The 17860-nt window shown below is 44.3% G+C and overlaps 1 pseudogene; it reads right to left on the minus strand.

Annotated features, from left to right (window-relative positions):
- Window positions 1–16943: 16943 nt before the first annotated feature.
- LOC139005061 (small integral membrane protein 15-like) lies at window positions 16944–17189 on the minus strand (annotated as a pseudogene).
- Window positions 17190–17860: the final 671 nt, after the last annotated feature.

Raw genomic sequence — 17860 nt, forward strand, 5'->3', positions numbered from 1 at the left:
TTTAAGCTACCAAGTTTATGGTTGTTTTTTGCAGCAGGCAAATTCCCCTTCTTTTCTTCAAGCCCAAGATAGGGCCTGGTGTTAGCAACTTCTAGTTAACCATTGTTATGAAGGGCACAGGTGAGCCACTACATTCGTCAGCTCTGCAGGTTTCTAGTCTCTATGCCATAATGCAGGGGTCCTCAAACTTTTTAAACAGGGGGCCAGTTCACTGTCCCTCAGACCATTGGAGGGCCGGACTATAGTTTAAAAAAAACTATGAACAAATTCCTATGCACACAGCAGCGGCAAAAACACCCGGCGGGCTGGATAAATGTTTTCGGTGGGCCGTATGTGGCCCGCGGGCCGTAGTTTGAGGACCCCTGCTAATGGTTCTGTAAAGGAAACTGGAGGTATTGTTACCAAAAGAGGTAATATATTCTGATGAGAAAAAAAATTTGAAAACAAAAAAACTACAATCAGCAAAAAAGCCCCACATGGAGCAGTTAAAAATAGATTTTTTAAAGTGTTGTCAAGTGGAGGTAGTTCTTCAATAAATAGTTGCTTATAATTAGCAATCAAATGTTGCTATGGTCCTGCTGGCCTTCAATTTGTGACAATTAGATAATCTGTAAATGTATCACTCTAAAGAGAATAAAAGGCGGGGGTTGGGAGGTTCCCTTTCATAGGAAACTATTGCTAAATGAGCTTTGTGTGCGCTGCCTTGCAAGCAATTGAGCTTCAGTGTGGGCAGTAATGGCATTAATTTAGTCATTAATAAGAAATTATACTTATTAGGGTATGAGCTTTGAGTTCTCAATTGGGATACATAAAAGCATTCAGGAGTCATTTAGATCAACTCAGTATGTAGCTATAGCCAAAAATAATAATAAATAAATAAATAAGCTAGTAAAGTATTCGGTATACTTTAAGAGAAAAAAATACAAGAAACAAATGTGCTACGTTTGGACAGACCTATGGTGTGTCTACCTAGAAAATTGTTTCCTGTTTTAGTTCCTATGCCTCAAGAAAAGACATTATAGAAGAGGTCTAGAGAAGAGCAACTAAATTGATTAGCTCCTCTCTACAAATATTTATCCAGTTACCATGACGTGCAAGACGCTGGTTTAGGGATACCGAACGAGCAAAGTCGTGGTCCTCCACTCCACAGGCTATGGAGATACAGGTTCCTGAATGCGCGAGAACAGTGCACTGCGGCAGGCACAGGCCAGGGAGGCACAGGGCCTGCTCAGGTCGCAGAGGAGCCAGCCCTTGGCTGCTGGCAGAGGGGATCCCAGCAGTACTTTGTCTACTGCAAGCTTCCCAATTCTGCCCTCCCAGGGGGGTTGAGCTGTATTCCCCAGTTAGCCCCTGTGCATCAGGAACACCTCCAGAAACTGACCTCACAGGTGCTCCAAAATGGAGTGTTGAAGACCCAGTATAGGGCCACACATGCAGAGACAGATGCATTCTCCTGGGTTCACCGATGGACATATTGCCTGGCCAGACAATATGTGCTAAGGGTGGGGAGGAGACAAAGGAGGAGAAGGCTGCCCATCTGGGAGCAGGTTGCTCACACTTCTTTGGCGCAGAGTGAGCTCTGATATCTGGATCCTGATGTTGGGAGCTCGGATCTGGGCCTTCTAAGGGTCTAGGCCAGGGGTGGGAAACCCCTGGCACGCGTGCCAAACATGGCACGCCAGTAACTTTTGCTGGCACGCGAAACCCTCTCATAATTTTCCATTTACAATTTTTTTCTTAATATCAACTTTTTTATTTTTCAGATAAATTCAGTGTAGGTGCATCTTAGATAAATAAATAATTTTACGTAACAAGTTATCTTAAAGATCTTAGACATGGATTGACGAGAGAGGGGAAGAGCAATTTCTACGCCTCTGCCTTAACTCTCCCTGCCTTCCTAGATCCAACCAGTGTTTTGGTTTCATCCACATATGCTTGTGAATCTTTGTTCTCAGTGATGAATTTTGTTAAGTCTCGTAATAGGAGTAGCCTGACGGATGAAAGTAGTAGCTCGTGCATATCTCTGAAGGTCACGAAATATAAACCTGATGTAAAATCTCTGTCATCAGTGATGCAGCAGCAAAAGTCCCACGGATAATATCAAACAGAGTCATAAAGTTTTCTGTCAGACTATCAGTGTACATGTACACATTAAAAAATAAATGTACTTTTCATCATCATATACTGTGTTTTTGTCGCTCGAATGAATTTTATTATTTCTTCAAGGTTCTTCACATACATACACCTTAAGAGATATCAAGTAGGCATAACATGTTCTCAAAAAAATTAGGGTTGGCACGCAGAAGAATTTTGAGTCAGAGATTTTGCTGGTTTTGGCAGGCATTCACAAAAAGGTTGCCCACCCCTGGTCTATGCTGTGAGTGAAAAGTGACTTAGCTATTCACCCCCTCCCTGAAGACAAGACAAACTAAGGACACCCGACTCTGTCCCCAGCCAGGATATATGAGTGCTATAGCTGTGTATTGAAATTTTAAAATGTTTTATCTTCCAGAAAATTAATTCCTTGGGGTGGCTTCCACAGCTTCCGCAGCCAATGGGTCCCTCCTGCTATCCTTCTCCTGTTAACTCTTTGTACTAGTAGGAACTGTTCACTTGTTTTGTCCTCTCCCCATACCCAGATTGTGAACTCTGTGAAGGCAATATCTCATCTTTTTCTGCTAGTGTTATTTCTAGGGCCTAGATGAAATATTATAGATACTCAGTAAAACTTGTGGGAGGAAGGGAGAGAGAGGTGGATGGGTAGATACACTAATACATGGGCAAAGTCTGTTGTTGGTTCCTAAACACTAGTAGAAAACACTTCTTCCTAGAGGGTGAGGTAGAGCTGCAAATGTTAGCCACCACAAGGAGGCACTAGAATTCCACCTGGGTTCCCTCTGCCAAGGAAAGCCAGCTACACAGAAGTGTCTTGACCTGGGCTGATGCCTCAGAACAGATGCTTGACTGAGCCGAAATGAGCCACGAGAGATGATTTGTAAAGAGGACTGTGTGGGAAATTAATGCACCGAGGCCACGGCGCTGCTATCACAGAGATGAACGGTCACTTTAAATGACCTCTAACACAGAAGTCCCCCTTCCACCTCTGGACAACATCCCGCCTCAGCCACCCCGCCCCTGGAGCTATATCTAAACAATAGCATGTTGTTTCCTCACCCGTTTTCCTTCTCCACTAATTAAACAAAATGCTCAGACTCACAATATAGGGATTTCATTCCACTGCCACATTTCCTCACTGAATTCTCTCTTCCTCATTCAATAATAGACAGAACTGTCATAAAAATGACTACTTCTCTCTTTTTCTCCCCTAGAGATCACTGAAACTTTCATCCCAGACCTTTGAACCCTGGATACCTGTGTAGACTGGGGAAAAAGAAAAACACTCTTTGAAATTTCAAGTGTGTGTGTGTGTGTGTGTGTGTGTGTGTGTGTGTCCGACTCCTGTGAGAGACTGGGAGATGTAACCATGGAAACTAGAGCATGCCGGTAACCATGGAGACTCACGTATAATCCAGCTATGCCATTTCCATTTAGAAGCTGGTAGGGCTATGGCTGTCAGAACAGTTAATATGACTGAGTGATTTCAATTGTTTAGGTGAGTGTCCTACAGACACTTAGGTAATTTCTAGGTATTGCTTATACTCTTAAATATTAGAGAGAATGCCTTTTAATAAGACCTCCTCTGTTCATCTAATTTCTTAAGAATCCCCCAAATCTTTCTTCCTGGTTCTCTTACCACACCTCCAGAGCCATCACTAAGTCAGTCAGTCAACAAACACATGTTAGTCAAGTTGGTGTGCCGGGCACTCTGCTGGACCCACCAGATATGTATTCCAGACAATACACATTATCTGTCCCATTAGCTTTAGTGCTGAGGCAAGTCCCTGAGCAAAGGCTCCATTCATCAAAAGGCTTCTTTACCAGAATCCATCCCAATCTGGCCTGTGTCTCCAGTATGTGAGATGTGAACTAGCCTTTTTTCATTTTGAAGGAAAGTTTCACTAGCCAGTGTCATTGAAGTGCTTCACAAAGTCAGATCATTGCGTTTATCCCATTTCTTTTGGTCTTTTCCTGGGCGTGCTGCAACCCCACCATCACCTCTGCAACCAAAAGCCCGATGATGGCTGGTGTGTGAGCAGCTCTGTGCTGTGTTTGTGCACCAGTGTGGTCAAAAGGCAGAGTGCTGCGGTCAAGTCACCTGCATTGGCCACTTACCCGTGAGTGACCCCAGGCAAGTGATGGGACCTCTCTACACTTCGACTTTCCTCGTCTGGAAAAGGGAAATAAAAACCTATCTCTTGAGGTGATTCAGTGATAACGTCACATGGCCATGCAGATTGACTGCACGGCAAATTTCTATCTTCCAGTCTGATCTCTATCCACCAGTATCGGTCAGCAACATTTCATGTCCCTAGTCCCTTCTCCTATTTTACTCAACAGCTGGTTCAAATCTTGACAACCTCCAACCATGCGCCTGAAACCCTCTGGCTCAGCAGATAATAGTGGTGGAGATGATGGTAATAACAACGTTGTTATGTAGTAACACCGGGCACTATTCCATGCCCTTCACACGTTTTAACTCATTTAATTCTTACAGCAAACCATTGAGGATTACTATCAAATCCCTTATACAGACGAGGAAACCGAGGCACGTGATGTTCAGGTAAATTTCCCAAGGTTATAAGCTAGTGAACGGTGGAAAGAGAATGTGAGCCCCAGCAGTGCCTCCGGCAACTGCCCCCTCCACCATTGAATCAACATCAAAAAACTGTTTCCTAGCGCACTGCGAATATAGAGTCCACAGGCACAGACTCCCTCACATGACTCCTGCTTCATCCCTTCACTCACCGCTCCTAACCGACATCTTCATCAGCACCCGGCCCATGGCCTCCCTCCACATTTCAGAGGGAAAGGTCAGCCTTCCTCCACCCCCATCCCCCACCCCTTCCCACTTCAAGTTCTTTGCTCCTTTAATTTCCCCCTTTCTTCCTGATCCTCAGTCTTTCCTCTCATTTGGTTCCTTCCTATCATCATGTAATAAATCCAAATCTGTCCTATTTTATTTCCTTTTAAAAAGTGTGACTTTATCATCCTCTCTTTCCTTTTCACTGCCACGCCTCTAAAAACTTCTCTGCCTTTGTCTGTAGGCGTCCTGGCAAATAAATGGTCCTGACTCTGCTCCTCTCTGCAGCATTTACCGCTATTGATCACTTTCTCCCCTTTAAAACCTTCACCTTGCCATGACCTTCTGTTCTTCCACTCTCTGGCTTTTCTTCCTCCATCTCCTTTGCTGGCTTCTCCTGTGCTGCCTTTTCCTTAATTCGGGTATTTCTAGAGATCCTTCACCCCTGTCTCCTCTCTCTGGGGACTGTCAGTGCCTCATCTGTATCTTTAGCCAGAAATTTTTTTTGAGCTTCAGAGCAGTAGATAAAAATGACTTAACCGCGTCAGAGAAAAACAAATATCTTATTATTTCACTTTATGTGGAATCTAAAGAATAAATGAACAAACAAAACAGAAACAGACTTGTAGATACAAAGAACAGACAGTTGCTAGAGGTGGAGGAAGAGAGGAGTGTTGAGGGACTGGGTGAAAAAGGCAAAGGGATTAAGGACAAATTGGTAGTTACAGTGTAGTCATGGAGATGTAAAGTACAGCACAGGGAATCTAGTCAATAATATAATTACTATGTATGGTGCCAAGAGGGTCTGGAAATATTGGGGGTGATTGTCTAAGCACTATGCTGTACACCTGAAACTAATACAAAAAAATATTGAATGTAAACTGTAATTGAAAAATAAAAAATTTTTAATGACTGTTAACTATCTTGACCTGAGAGGGTTCATGGCTCCTCATCTTCAACTTGTCACCACCATCCACTCAGAAGCCCCAGTCACCAAACCAGAAGTCATCCTCCAGTCCTACCTGCTCTCCTTCATATGTTCATTTAAGTATCTCCTCTCTGTTCCTCATCCCAATCCTTCCATCACTACCTTAGTCTAAGCCAGTGGTTCTCAACCTTCCTAATGCCACGACCCTTTAATACAGTTCCTCATGTTGTGGTGACCCCCAACCATAAAATTATTTTCGTTGCTACTTCATAACTGTAATTTTGCTACTGTTACGAATCGTAATGTAAATATCTGATATGCAGGATGTATTTTCATTGTTACAAATTGAACATAATTAAAGCATAGTGATTAATCACAAAAACAATATGTAATTAGCCCTAACTGGTTTGGCTCAGTGGATAGAGCGTCGGCCTGTGGACTGAAGGGTCCTGGGTTCGATTCCAGTCAAGGGCATGTACCTTGGTTGCGGGCACATCCCCAGTGGGGAGTGTGCAGGAGGCAGCTGATCGATGTTTCTCTCTCATCGATGTTTCTAACTCTCTATCCCTCTCCCCTCCTCTCTGTAAAAAATCAATAAAATATTTTTTAAAAAAACAACAATATGTAATTATATATGTGTTTTCTGATGGTCTTAGGCGACCCCTGTGAAAGGGTCGTTTGTCCCCCAAAGGGGTCGCGACCCACAGGGTGAGAACCGCTGGTCTAAACTCTCATCTTTCTCTCCTAAATACTAAAATCACCTCCTGACCAGTCTCCCTCTGCCCTAAGCCTCAACCTCTGTCAACAATAAAGATACCAGCAAGGCCGAAACCGGTTTGGCTCAGTGGATAGAGCGTCGGCCTGCGGACTGAGGGGTCCCAGGTTCGATTCCGGTCAAGGGCATGTACCTGGGTTGCGGGCACATCCCCAGTGGGAGATGTGCAGGAGGCAGCTGATCGATGTTTCTCTCTCATCGATGTTTCTAACTCTCTATCTCTCTCCCTTCCTCTCTGTAAAAAATCAATAAAAAATATTTAAAAAAAAAAAAAAAAGATACCAGCAAGGTCTTTCCGTTATGCATATCAGCCCATTGCTCAAAATTCCCCAAAGATCCTTAGTCCAACATGATGAAAACTAATTCCTCCACATAACACAAGAAAGGCCCTTGAGGACCTGACTGCTGCCTCAACTCTCCAGCCTCCTCGGTTGCCTCTCCACCTCCCTAACCACTATCTTTCCGGCTCTCCACCTCCCTAACCACTATCTTTCCGGCTCTGGGGCTACAATACTGGCCTGGATGTAATGGCCCCAAGCATTGTGCTCACACTTCCTTACTCGACACATTCCATCCTTTCCTTCTGGGACTGCTTCCCCAGCTTGTCCATCAAACAAACTCATCAGTATTCTCTACTTCCTCTTTGCCACCACCCATCCTCTTCCCCATCCCCTTCCCCATCCCCTTCCCCATCCCCTCATGGCCTGGCCTCCCTTGTGCTTTCTGCATACTCCCATCCAACAATTACCTTATTGTTCTGTAACTGTTGGGTCCACCTCCCTTCCTAGACTTACTAGTTCCTTAAAAGCAAGCACTATTTATTTTTGCCTGGTATTGTTGTCCTGCCGATGCCCAGCAAAATATCTTCATAATAGAAGACATTTATTAAGTTTTAGATACTAATACTGTTATCAAGAGGATGGCAGAGAAATTCCCTTGGCAGCTAACACTTTCCTTCATCATCACTGTCAACATCAGAAAGCACACAATATGTGGACAAGAAAGGAGACTAGATTTTGGATGGTGAACACACAATGGAGTATACAGATGTTATATTATAAAGTTGTACACTTGAAATTTATATAATGTTATTGACCAGTGCTACCTCAGTAAATTTAATAAAAACAAGAAGACAGAAAGCACACACCAAATGCTGTTGATTACGAACAAAGAGAGTTTTCCATGCAGCAGCAAAGAGCCAGAGGGATGTGTTAGTATAGAAACTTATGAGGCAGGACAATTCCTGGCAGGTAGAATGGGGAAACTCAGACAGATGGCTGAACAAACCGGTTGAGCAATTTACAGCCAGATACAGAAGATCATGGGTGGGAAGCCACAACGGGTAAAACTGGTGCCGAACCTCGCCCCCAGGGTGACTTTCATATTGCTGGTCATGTGGTTTAGATGATCCCCTAACCTTTCCTCCTTATAGAAAACATCTAGGCCTCGGTTGTATTTCAGCTCCAGACCCAGAAAAGCAGCAAAACCAGGCTGATGATGCCAGGACCAAATGCAAAGACTAATAACCCCCTGAAAGGACACACTGGGAAGCTGATGAATATTCTATTGAGATCCTACCCTGAGACCTCCCCTAATAATCGCCGCCTTTGGAAACAGATAAACCCCCTCAACCAGCACAGGGCTCTCTCTGGAGCATGCCCTCGCCTTATCTCAGGTGAGAACTTTCTGTCTCTTAAACGCTCACTGCCCCCAGCTGTAATATATGCACTCTTAAAATCACCTGAACTTGTGTTGTCAAATCCCTTCTACATGAAGTCAAGGACTCACACACTACTAGCTTGCCCGAGGCAGACTCCGCTGTCCAGTCCAGTGACACCAAAGTGTGTGACAAACTCATTGGCATGCAGACATCACTCATTCACACACCAGTTGAGGGGTCACAGGTCTCTTCAAACTTTGACATTCTGTGAATGAAGGCATTAAACCAAGACATCTAATCAAATCAACCACCACATGAGTGCCTATTATGTACAAGCTATTTCATTAAATGCTGTAATGAATAGGTAGGAATGAGCACTTACCAGTATTTAGATCAAAGACGAGTATAATGAAAGGCCATTTAGACATGAGATTGGAGTAGTTAAATAAGCGGAGGCAAAGGATTGCACTCATTCAATTTGCTCAGGAAAGCTGTTAGGGCCCAGCTCTTTGCTAGGCACTGCGTCAGCAGCTGGGGTACAACAGTGAAACCATGTGCTCTCTGCCCTCGGTATGCACATAGCCCAGCAAGGCAGACAGACAATACAGCCATCAACCCTAAAGGCAGGGGAAAGTGCTCTGACTAATTCTGCCTAAAGAGGAAACTCAGGATGGAGCACAAGTCTTTCTAGATTTCCCAGCTGTGGCATTTGGTCTGGCTCTGGAGGGGCTAAGAAGTTGGGTTTTTTTTTCCAACAGAGAAAGGAGAGTTCCACACTGAGGGAACAGAATGAACAGAAGCACACAGGGTTCAAAGCTGAGGCATCTTGGAAACCACTGATTATCCCCAGGACACATACGGAAATATCGAGCTGTGGTCAGAACTCCAGCGAGTATTCCAGACTCTGTGTGTGGTTTGGGGGAGTGAGGAGCAGCCCTGTGTGGCTGGACCACACGGTGTTGGGTGGGAACTGGGAAAACACAGCAGGGTCACAGACGCACACTGGCCCAGGAGCAGCCTCTAAGAAGGTCTCCATCCTCCCCAACTCACCTACCTTCCATCTCCTTTCCAGCACATCCCTGCCCACTCTGTTCTATCTCTCACTCCTCTTGTTTTTCTCTCACAGTTCTTCACATCAGGCTTAATTTCATTTATCACTCATAGTTTTTAGGTACAAGAAACAGAACTGACTCTGGTGGAGTTAAGAAGCAAAGGAACTCATCAAAAGGACATTGGATAGTTTGCAGGGTCTCTTAGAGGGCCAGAACCAGGCCCCAACTTTATGCAGCCAGGAACAATGTGCACAGAAAGGCCTTCGAAACAGTGCTGTTGCTATGGACACCGAACACAGCTTCTTCCACTGAAAATACCACCAGACATTGGACACTGTCAAGGTCACTGTCGTCACCCATCACCAAAATAGGCTCTGCCCTGCACCTGTTCTTCTAAATGCCAGTTTTCTAGTCAAAGTCAGGGTAAATGTATCTGACTGGCACGTACCCTCATTTATACTCAAGGAAGGCTGGGAAAGCACGTATACGGTACTTCTTGATTCTATAGTGACTGCAGGCTCTGCTCAAATAGAGAAAAGGGCTTCAGCATTTGGATGGTTAGCCTGCTCTAGATTCCCCTCACACCTTGCTTTCCTGTATAGAGTAGTACTTGCCTAGCTGTTCTGGACCTTAAGGGTAGGATTGCCAGGTTTAGCAAATAAAAATACAACATGCCCAGCTAAATTTGAATTTCAGATAAACAGTGAACAATTTTTTAGTGTATGTCCTATATAATATTTGGAACATACTTATACTAAAATGTATTGTTTATCTGAAAATCAAATTTAACTGAGCATCCTTTGTTTTATCTGATAACCCTCCTTAGAAGTATCTTTCCTCTATTACACTTCACTTTTCAACATTATACCAGGCCCTGCTTTTTGGGTATGTTAAAGACGCTACTGTGCAGTGGCCTAACTGCCTAATTCTGGATTTGAATGCCAAAAGTCGGAAATTATCCACTCTTTCTCTTTGCTTTCTTCCATAACAGATTTTCATCTCATCCACATCAGCTATATGCCTAGAGCCAATTGAGGTGAAGGCTATGTCTTTGGGAAAGCAAAGGAGAGAAGCACATTAAATTTTAAAAACCGATTACCCAGTTGCAATAAGAAAAAATAGAGTAAGCAGTGAAGAAATATTTCATGAATTTTTTATACTAGACTCCCTCAAACGCTCGGACCTCAAGTTTACTATGACACACTTCACAGGGCTTTAATAAGAGATGAAACTATGAAGGAATGAAACTGATTTTTATGTGTGGTATATGAAAATGGGTCTCTGTGAGTCAACAGTTACTGTTGCTCTCATCTCACATGTGGCAGGGTGGATCCACTATCCAACTACCAATTTGTTCCTTTAATGTAAAAAGGCAAATGATCTTCAAAGCTACTGCGTTTCAATGTATGATAGACCAAAATTAATGAACTATTTCCTAATGTTATTTAAAATCATAAATGACACAAACAAATCACTCAACTTTGCCAAATGCACACAAAGACTTTACTCATTTAGCTGGGTCTTACATGAAGAATAATTAGACTTTCCCAAACCAATGTCAGGTTTCTCTGGGCTGCCAGAAAAACCACAGTGGGTATTTCCAAAAACAGAAAGTAAATGGTGTCTTTCAAGCTGGTGCAAATGTTAGAATATATTTCACTAACCATAAGGATCATGTCCTTGAAAGAGAAATTTATGTATTTGCTTAAATTAAACTTTCAGTTCCACAAACATGCCCTGTCCCTTCTATTTGAGGGCCTTTGTGCGTGCTATTCCCTCCTGCTGGAACACTCTTCCTTGTTTCATCTGCTTAACTCCTTCAGATCTCTGCTCAGAATCATTTCTACAGGAAGAAGTCAGTTCCTTGACCCCCAAGATTAGATCAGGGCTCCTTTTTACACTTTCAGAGTTCACTTTTTTATCACAGTTTATAAGCATATAGTTAAATTCCAGAATGAATAAAAAATGGTACCTTCCATAAGTGTTCTCCAAACTTCTTCCCTCTCCCTCAATATTTATATACTAGAGGCACGGTGCACAAAAATTTGTGCACTGGGGGGGGGGGGGTCCCCCCAGCCCGGCCTGTGCCCTCTCGCAGTCTGGGACCCCTCAGGAGATAACGACCTGCTGGCTTAGGCCTGCTCCCGGGTGGCAGAGGGCAGGCCCAATCCCTAGGTGCAGCCCCTGGTCGGGCTCAGAGTAGGGCTGATTGGGGAGTTGGGGCGCCGCCCCGCCATGCACAGAGCAGGGCAGATCGGGAGGTTGCGATGCCACCCTCAGTCACGCTCAGGGTAGGGCCGATTGGGGGGTTGGGGCACCTCCCCCGTCACACTCAAGGCAGCGCCACCCCCTGTCATGCACAGAGCAGGGCCGATCAGGGGATTGGGGCACTGCACCCTGTCACACACAGAGCAGGGCCCATCAGGGGTGTTGGGGCACCGCCCCCTGTCACACACAGAGCAAGGTGGATCAGGGGGTTGGGGCGCCGCACCCTGTCACACTCAGGGCAGGGCCAATGGAGAGGTTATGGCTCTACCGTGTCACACACAGAGCAGGGCCCATCAGGGGGGTTGGGGTGCCACCCTCTATCACCCACAGAGCAGGGCCAATCAGGGGGTTGGGGCGCCGCCACTGTCACACTCGGGGCAGGGCCGATGGAGAGGTTATGGCTCTACCCTGTCACACACAGAGCAGGGCCCGTGGGGTGGAGGGGGGGGGGGGTTGGGGTGCCACAACCTGTCACACACAGAGCAGGGCCGATCAGGGGGTTGGTGCGCTGCACCCTGTCACACACAGAGCCGCAGGGCGATCAGGGGGTTTGGGCGCTGCCCCCTGTCACTCTGATCCCGGTGCCGGGAGCCTCACTGCTCCGCTGATCCCGGTGCTGGGAGGCATATTAACCTTTTACTATATAGGATAGAGGCCTGGTGCACGGGTGGGGGCCGGCTGGTTTGCCCTGAAGGGTGTCCTGGATCAGGGTGGGGGTCCCCACTGGGGTGCCTGGCCAGTCTGGGTGAGGGGCTGAGGGCTGTTTTCCGGAAGCGAGTGACTGAAGCTTCCAAACGCTCCTTGTTTTCTTTCTTTTTTTTTTATTCTGGGTCAGCTTTAGCTCTGAGGCCTCACCTCTGAAAACATCGATACAATGTTGCTAAAGCCCGGCTGAATGAAAGCCGGTTTCTGGGGTTTTGTTTATCTTCTTATTTGCAACATAGTACATAGTTTCTTAGAGTTGTAGCTCATAGGCCAGCTAGTGAGGCGGGGAAGTTGGAGTCCTCCTTCACTGCAGCAAGCAAGCCTCATGTTCGCTTCCAGCTGCCTGGCTGCCGGCCGCCATCTTGGCTGACAGTTAATTTGCATAAGGATACACTGATTAGCCAATGAAAAGGGTAGCAGTTGTACGCTAATTACCATGTTTCTCTTTTATTAGTGTAGATGCTTTTACCCTTGGGAGCTTTTACCCTGGTATACCCTCTCTCCTGTAAGGTCCTGTTCCATTATTATAAATAAGTAATTTGGCTGCCCACATTCCAGGCAGCAGGTCCCTCCCCCATCAGTAGGAGACAGGAAAGCCAAGCCTGATCAAGAGTCTTGATCTTAGAGGTCAATGTTGTGTAAGGCTGTCTCATCCCTCTGCCATTAAAAAGAATGTTTCAGAGATGATGGAATCACTAAAGAGCTGCCCCTTGACTGGAGGAAGGAAGTAGTTAATTTTTTCTGCATCATTTTAAAACATTTTTTGACCAGCCAGTATTGCTCAGTGGTTGAGCATCAAACTATGAACCAGGAAGTCATGGTTCAATTCCCAGTAGGGGGCGTGCAGGAGGCAGCTGATCAATGATCCTTTCTCATCACTGATGTTTCTACCTCTCTCTCCCTCTACCTTCCCTTCTCTAGTAAAATCAATAAAAACATATTTTTTAAAAATGTTTTTTTCTGTTACTACAAAATTTATGTGATTTTACATAAATGCATGTTATATGTGCTTTTATTATTTTAGTGAACTATTTTTGCTTTTGTCTTTTCTACTTGGCTTCTTCCTCCCTTTCTTTTTCCCCTCCACCACCAGCCATTCCCACACCAATACACACACAAGCCAGATCACCAACCAAGTATGCATGCTCCCATATTTTTCTCCATGCTCACAAAATCATGTATAGAAATTTGGAGGGTTTCCTGTCATTTTTTTTTTTGCTTTACAAAAGTTAGATCAGATTACATATTTTTTTTTTGAATCTTTCTCTTCTCATTCAACAATACCTCATAGGCATCTCTCCAAGTCAATTGGTTTAGTTTAATTCAGTCTTTTTAATGGCTGAATAATAATTCATGGTGCTGGTATGCCAGCATTGTTCAGCCACGAGCTTTGTTTCCAGCTTTTCGTCACAATAAATAATGCTGCAACAGCATCCATGTGCATGCGTTTTTATGAATAGTGGTTTTATCTCTGTGGGATAGATTCCCAGGTGTGAGCTTGCTGGGTCACAGTCGCATTAATATTTAATCTTAATGAATATTATATTCAATTGCCATTGCTTGCTTCCCCGGAGCCATCCTCCCCACCTCCCGCCTTTGCTCCCTACTATTCTCTTTCCCCACTTCCCTGCTATACCTTCTCTCTCTTTTACTTTTTATAATTAAACTCTTTATATGTTCACCTTAGGTCTAGTTTTATAGGCTAAACTATAAGTTATTTGTGCTAATGTATGAAAATACAGTATTTTAAAATTCAAAAATCCATCATTATGAAAGGCTCACAGAAGACGCCCTGTTCTGCAGGGGACCAGATGATTAAGAATACATTTCAAATCTCAGAGAGAAGGTGGGGGAGGATAGGTAGGTGGGAAGAGATCAACCAAAGAACTTATATGCATATATGCGTAACCCATGGACACAGATAATAGGGTGGTGAAGGACTGGGGCAGGTTGAGGGGCGCGGAGGAAGGATAGAAGAGGTCAATGGGGGGGAAAAGGGAGCTATATGTAATACTTTCAACAATAAAGATTTAAAAGAAGGAGAAGAAGAATATGACTATAGGTAGGCCTGGCCAGTGTGGCTCACTCAGTTGGTTGAGCGTCTTCCAGTGTACCAAGAGGCTGCTGTTTCAATTCTGGTTAGGACTCATGTGCACTCGATCCCTGGTAGGGAGTGTGCAGGAGGTAGCCAGTAGATGTTCTGCTTTCACACCGATGTTTCCCTTTCTCCCTTTCCCTTCCTTTCTCTCTAAAAAACAATAAAATAAAAAAATATTTTTTTTAAAGAATATGACTGCCCTAGCCAGTTTGGCTCAATGGATAGCGTTGTTGGCCTGTGGATTAAAGGGTCCCAGGTTTGATTCTGGTCAAGAACATATACATTGGTTGCAGATTCAATACCCGGCCCTAGTTGGGGCTTGTGTGGGAGGCAACAAAGCAATGTGTCTCTCTCACATCAATGTTTCTCTCTCTGTCTTTCCCCCTCCCTTCCACTCTCTCTAAAAATCAATGAAAAAATATCCTCAGGTGAGGATTAACAAAAAATAAATGAATAAAAAGTATATGACTACAAGTATGTAACATACCTATTTTTCTTCTCTTCTAGATTTAATCAAGGACTATGTTCACAAACACCCAAGCACTATGGCAACTGAATATTATCAGCAGCAAATTATGCAATCCCCTGCCAATGTTTCCTAAGTAATTCGTTATATGGGGCACTGATTTCCTGAGCAAACTCTGCCCCCCAAATTTCGATTCAAGGACTATTTATTCGGTTGACAAATATTTATGGAGTTATTGATGTGTGGCTGGCACTGCACTAGATGGTGGTGGGCATACAGCAGTAAGATCAATAAATAAGGTGAAGAAGGTCCCACTCTCTCAAAGCTTATCTTCTAGCTGAAGGGAAACATATTAAACAACTAATTACATGTTTGAGTATTTCTATTGTGATAATATACACATAACAAAACTTGTTTAACTCCTACCATTTGCAACATCATGGATGGAACTGGGGAGCATTATGCTAAGTGAAACAAGCCAGTCAATGAAGGAAAAATACCACATGATCTCACTCATTCATGGATAATAAAGACCATTACAAACTTTTGAACAATAATAGATACAGAGGCAGAGCTGCCTCAAACTGATTGTCAAACTGCAGTGGGAAGGCCAGAGAGAGTTGGGGGGCAGGAGGGAGGGGAGTAAGAGATCAACCGAAGGACTTGTATGCATGCATATAAGCATAACTAATGGACATAAGACACTGGGGGGTAAGGGAGGGTAGGGATTTGTCAAGGGCTGGGGGGGAAAAAAGGACACTTATGTAATACCCTTTGTAATACTTTAAGCGAAAAAAAATAAAAAAATTAAAAAATTAAAAAAACCTTGTTTAAGCTGCTGTACTGTGTCTCTTATTAAATTAGCCTATACCAGTAAATGCAGAGTTAAACATTTTTTTCCTTGAAAAAAATTTGAAATTTTAATTCTCAATGTGAACTTGTTTGATCAAAAATTATAGGACATCACTACACAAGTTCAAAAAAATGGAATAAAAATTAAAAGTGGTATCTACATAATCAGCAAATTATCAGGTAAGACATTTTAATTACTTCACATTTCTTCTTAGCACGAGTAAGAATACAGTGGCTCCAAAGTTCTATAAGGGTTGGCATTTTTACTGCAAGCTTTAAGTCACAGTGTTACGCTACTCCGTAAGTCATCTCTAAATAAATGGCAGTGTTCATAAGTACAAATTGTTAATAGGTGGTACTCTATACAATGAAGATGAGAGAATTTTTTATAAAATTAGATTTAGGAAAAGGCAGAATGTCTGATAATTACCAGTCTCTCAAAGGCTAGAATGAGAAAAATGTAGAAAGTGAAGTACTCACTGAATAATAATATTTTGCTTTGAGAAAGCCAGAAATGATTCTAAGACATAAGCAATAACAATAAAAGATGTAATTAATATGCTGTATCTCTTTTAAGCCAAAGCACACTTTTCACCTCAGGACAGTTCTCATTTTTACATTCTTAGTTTCCTTTGTCCAGAACAGGACCCTTTTTGAGCCCATATTTAAATAGAATTCATAATCTAAAGTCATTTTGTCTCCATAGGATGTTTTTTAAAAATATATATTTTATTGATTTTTTACAGAGAGGAAGGGAGAAGGAGAGGAATAGAGAGTTAGAAACATCGATGGGAGAGAAACATCGATTCAGTTGCTTCCTGCACACTCTCTACTGGGGATGAGCCCACAACCAAGGTACATGCCCTTAACCAGAATCAAACCTGGGACCCTTCAGTCCGCAGGCTGACGCTCTATCCACTGAGCCAAACTGGTTAGGGCTCCATAGGATGTTTTAAGCTGCAAAATGGCAAATGACTAAGTCAGTTATAAAGCATTTTTAGCATAATAAATGCCAATTTACAATAACTGTCAATAGACTTCTATGCAGAAGCCTAAAAGTTGCTGCAGTAGCGGTCAGAACTAACATGATTCTTCCATAGGCTCAGGCTCCGTTTGTTAAATACTGTCATAAATCCAGAAAAGAAACCTTGTAGCTCCTCCTAAAGCTGCATAATTTCCCAAATGAGTTTCCTCTGGTTGAGGAGCCTGTTCATTCTTTCAGTCCTTTTTCAGTCGTTTCGTTTTTGCAATTATTTTCTTGGCGTTGTTGTGTTTTCTTTTGCTCCTTTCCCCTGGCCTCAGTCATCTTGGCCAGCTTCCAGGACAGTACAGCGGTTGCTAGAAACAGTGGCGTAGGGGCCGAAATAACTGTTGTAAGGAAGCCATCTGGGTCCTTTGCAGCCCATCCACAGCGTGCTCAGCCCAAGCCTTTGTGTCAAGCATCTTCGTAGCGGTGATAGGAAAAGGACTTATGCTGGAGCTGTGACCTCTAAGTTGTCCTGGATTCGTGAGCCAATTACACTCTCAGATGGGTGACCCCTGGTTGGTTGTCTTCTTTAGCTCTACTACACACTCTGAGAGAAGGTTTAAATGCTATATGCTCCCGTGTGCCCCCCACACTTTCAGGAATAGATGTTACCCTCTTTGCTTGCCTTAGGGGTTCACGCGGCTGGGTCTCCGGCCCGCACGGCGCCCGACGCTGCCGCCGCCGGCACTCCACCGCCTCCGCACTTCCACCTCTTCCTTGGGGTTCCCCTCGCGTTCTCCCTCGTTCCCCAACCCGGTCCCCGGGGCCCCCATTCACCGACCCTCTAGGCCTAGGCTAGTGCGGGCCCCGCGGGACTCGCGGAGCGGCGGCCTGGGGAGCAGGGGGAGGCCCCCCACACCTCGCGCTCCAGGCGCCAGGCGCCAGGGCCGAACCTCCCCAGCAACCCCCAGCCTCCCGCGCATCGCGCCCTGGACCTTGGACCCCAACTCCCAACTCAGCCCAGAGTTAAACATTTTAGGTGAGCATTAAGCACATCCACAATGTGTAAGCATCACCACCATCGATCTCCACTAGTCTTTCCACCTCGCAAAACTGAACCTCTGTACCCATGGAACAACTCCCCTTCCCTCTCCCCAGCCCCTGGTGA

The sequence above is a fragment of the Myotis yumanensis genome, unplaced genomic scaffold (assembly GCF_028538775.1).
Source record: "Myotis yumanensis isolate MYYU_CA2020_CCGP unplaced genomic scaffold, mMyoYum1.0.hap1 SCAF_3, whole genome shotgun sequence".
NCBI classification, from domain to species: domain Eukaryota; kingdom Metazoa; phylum Chordata; class Mammalia; order Chiroptera; family Vespertilionidae; genus Myotis; species Myotis yumanensis.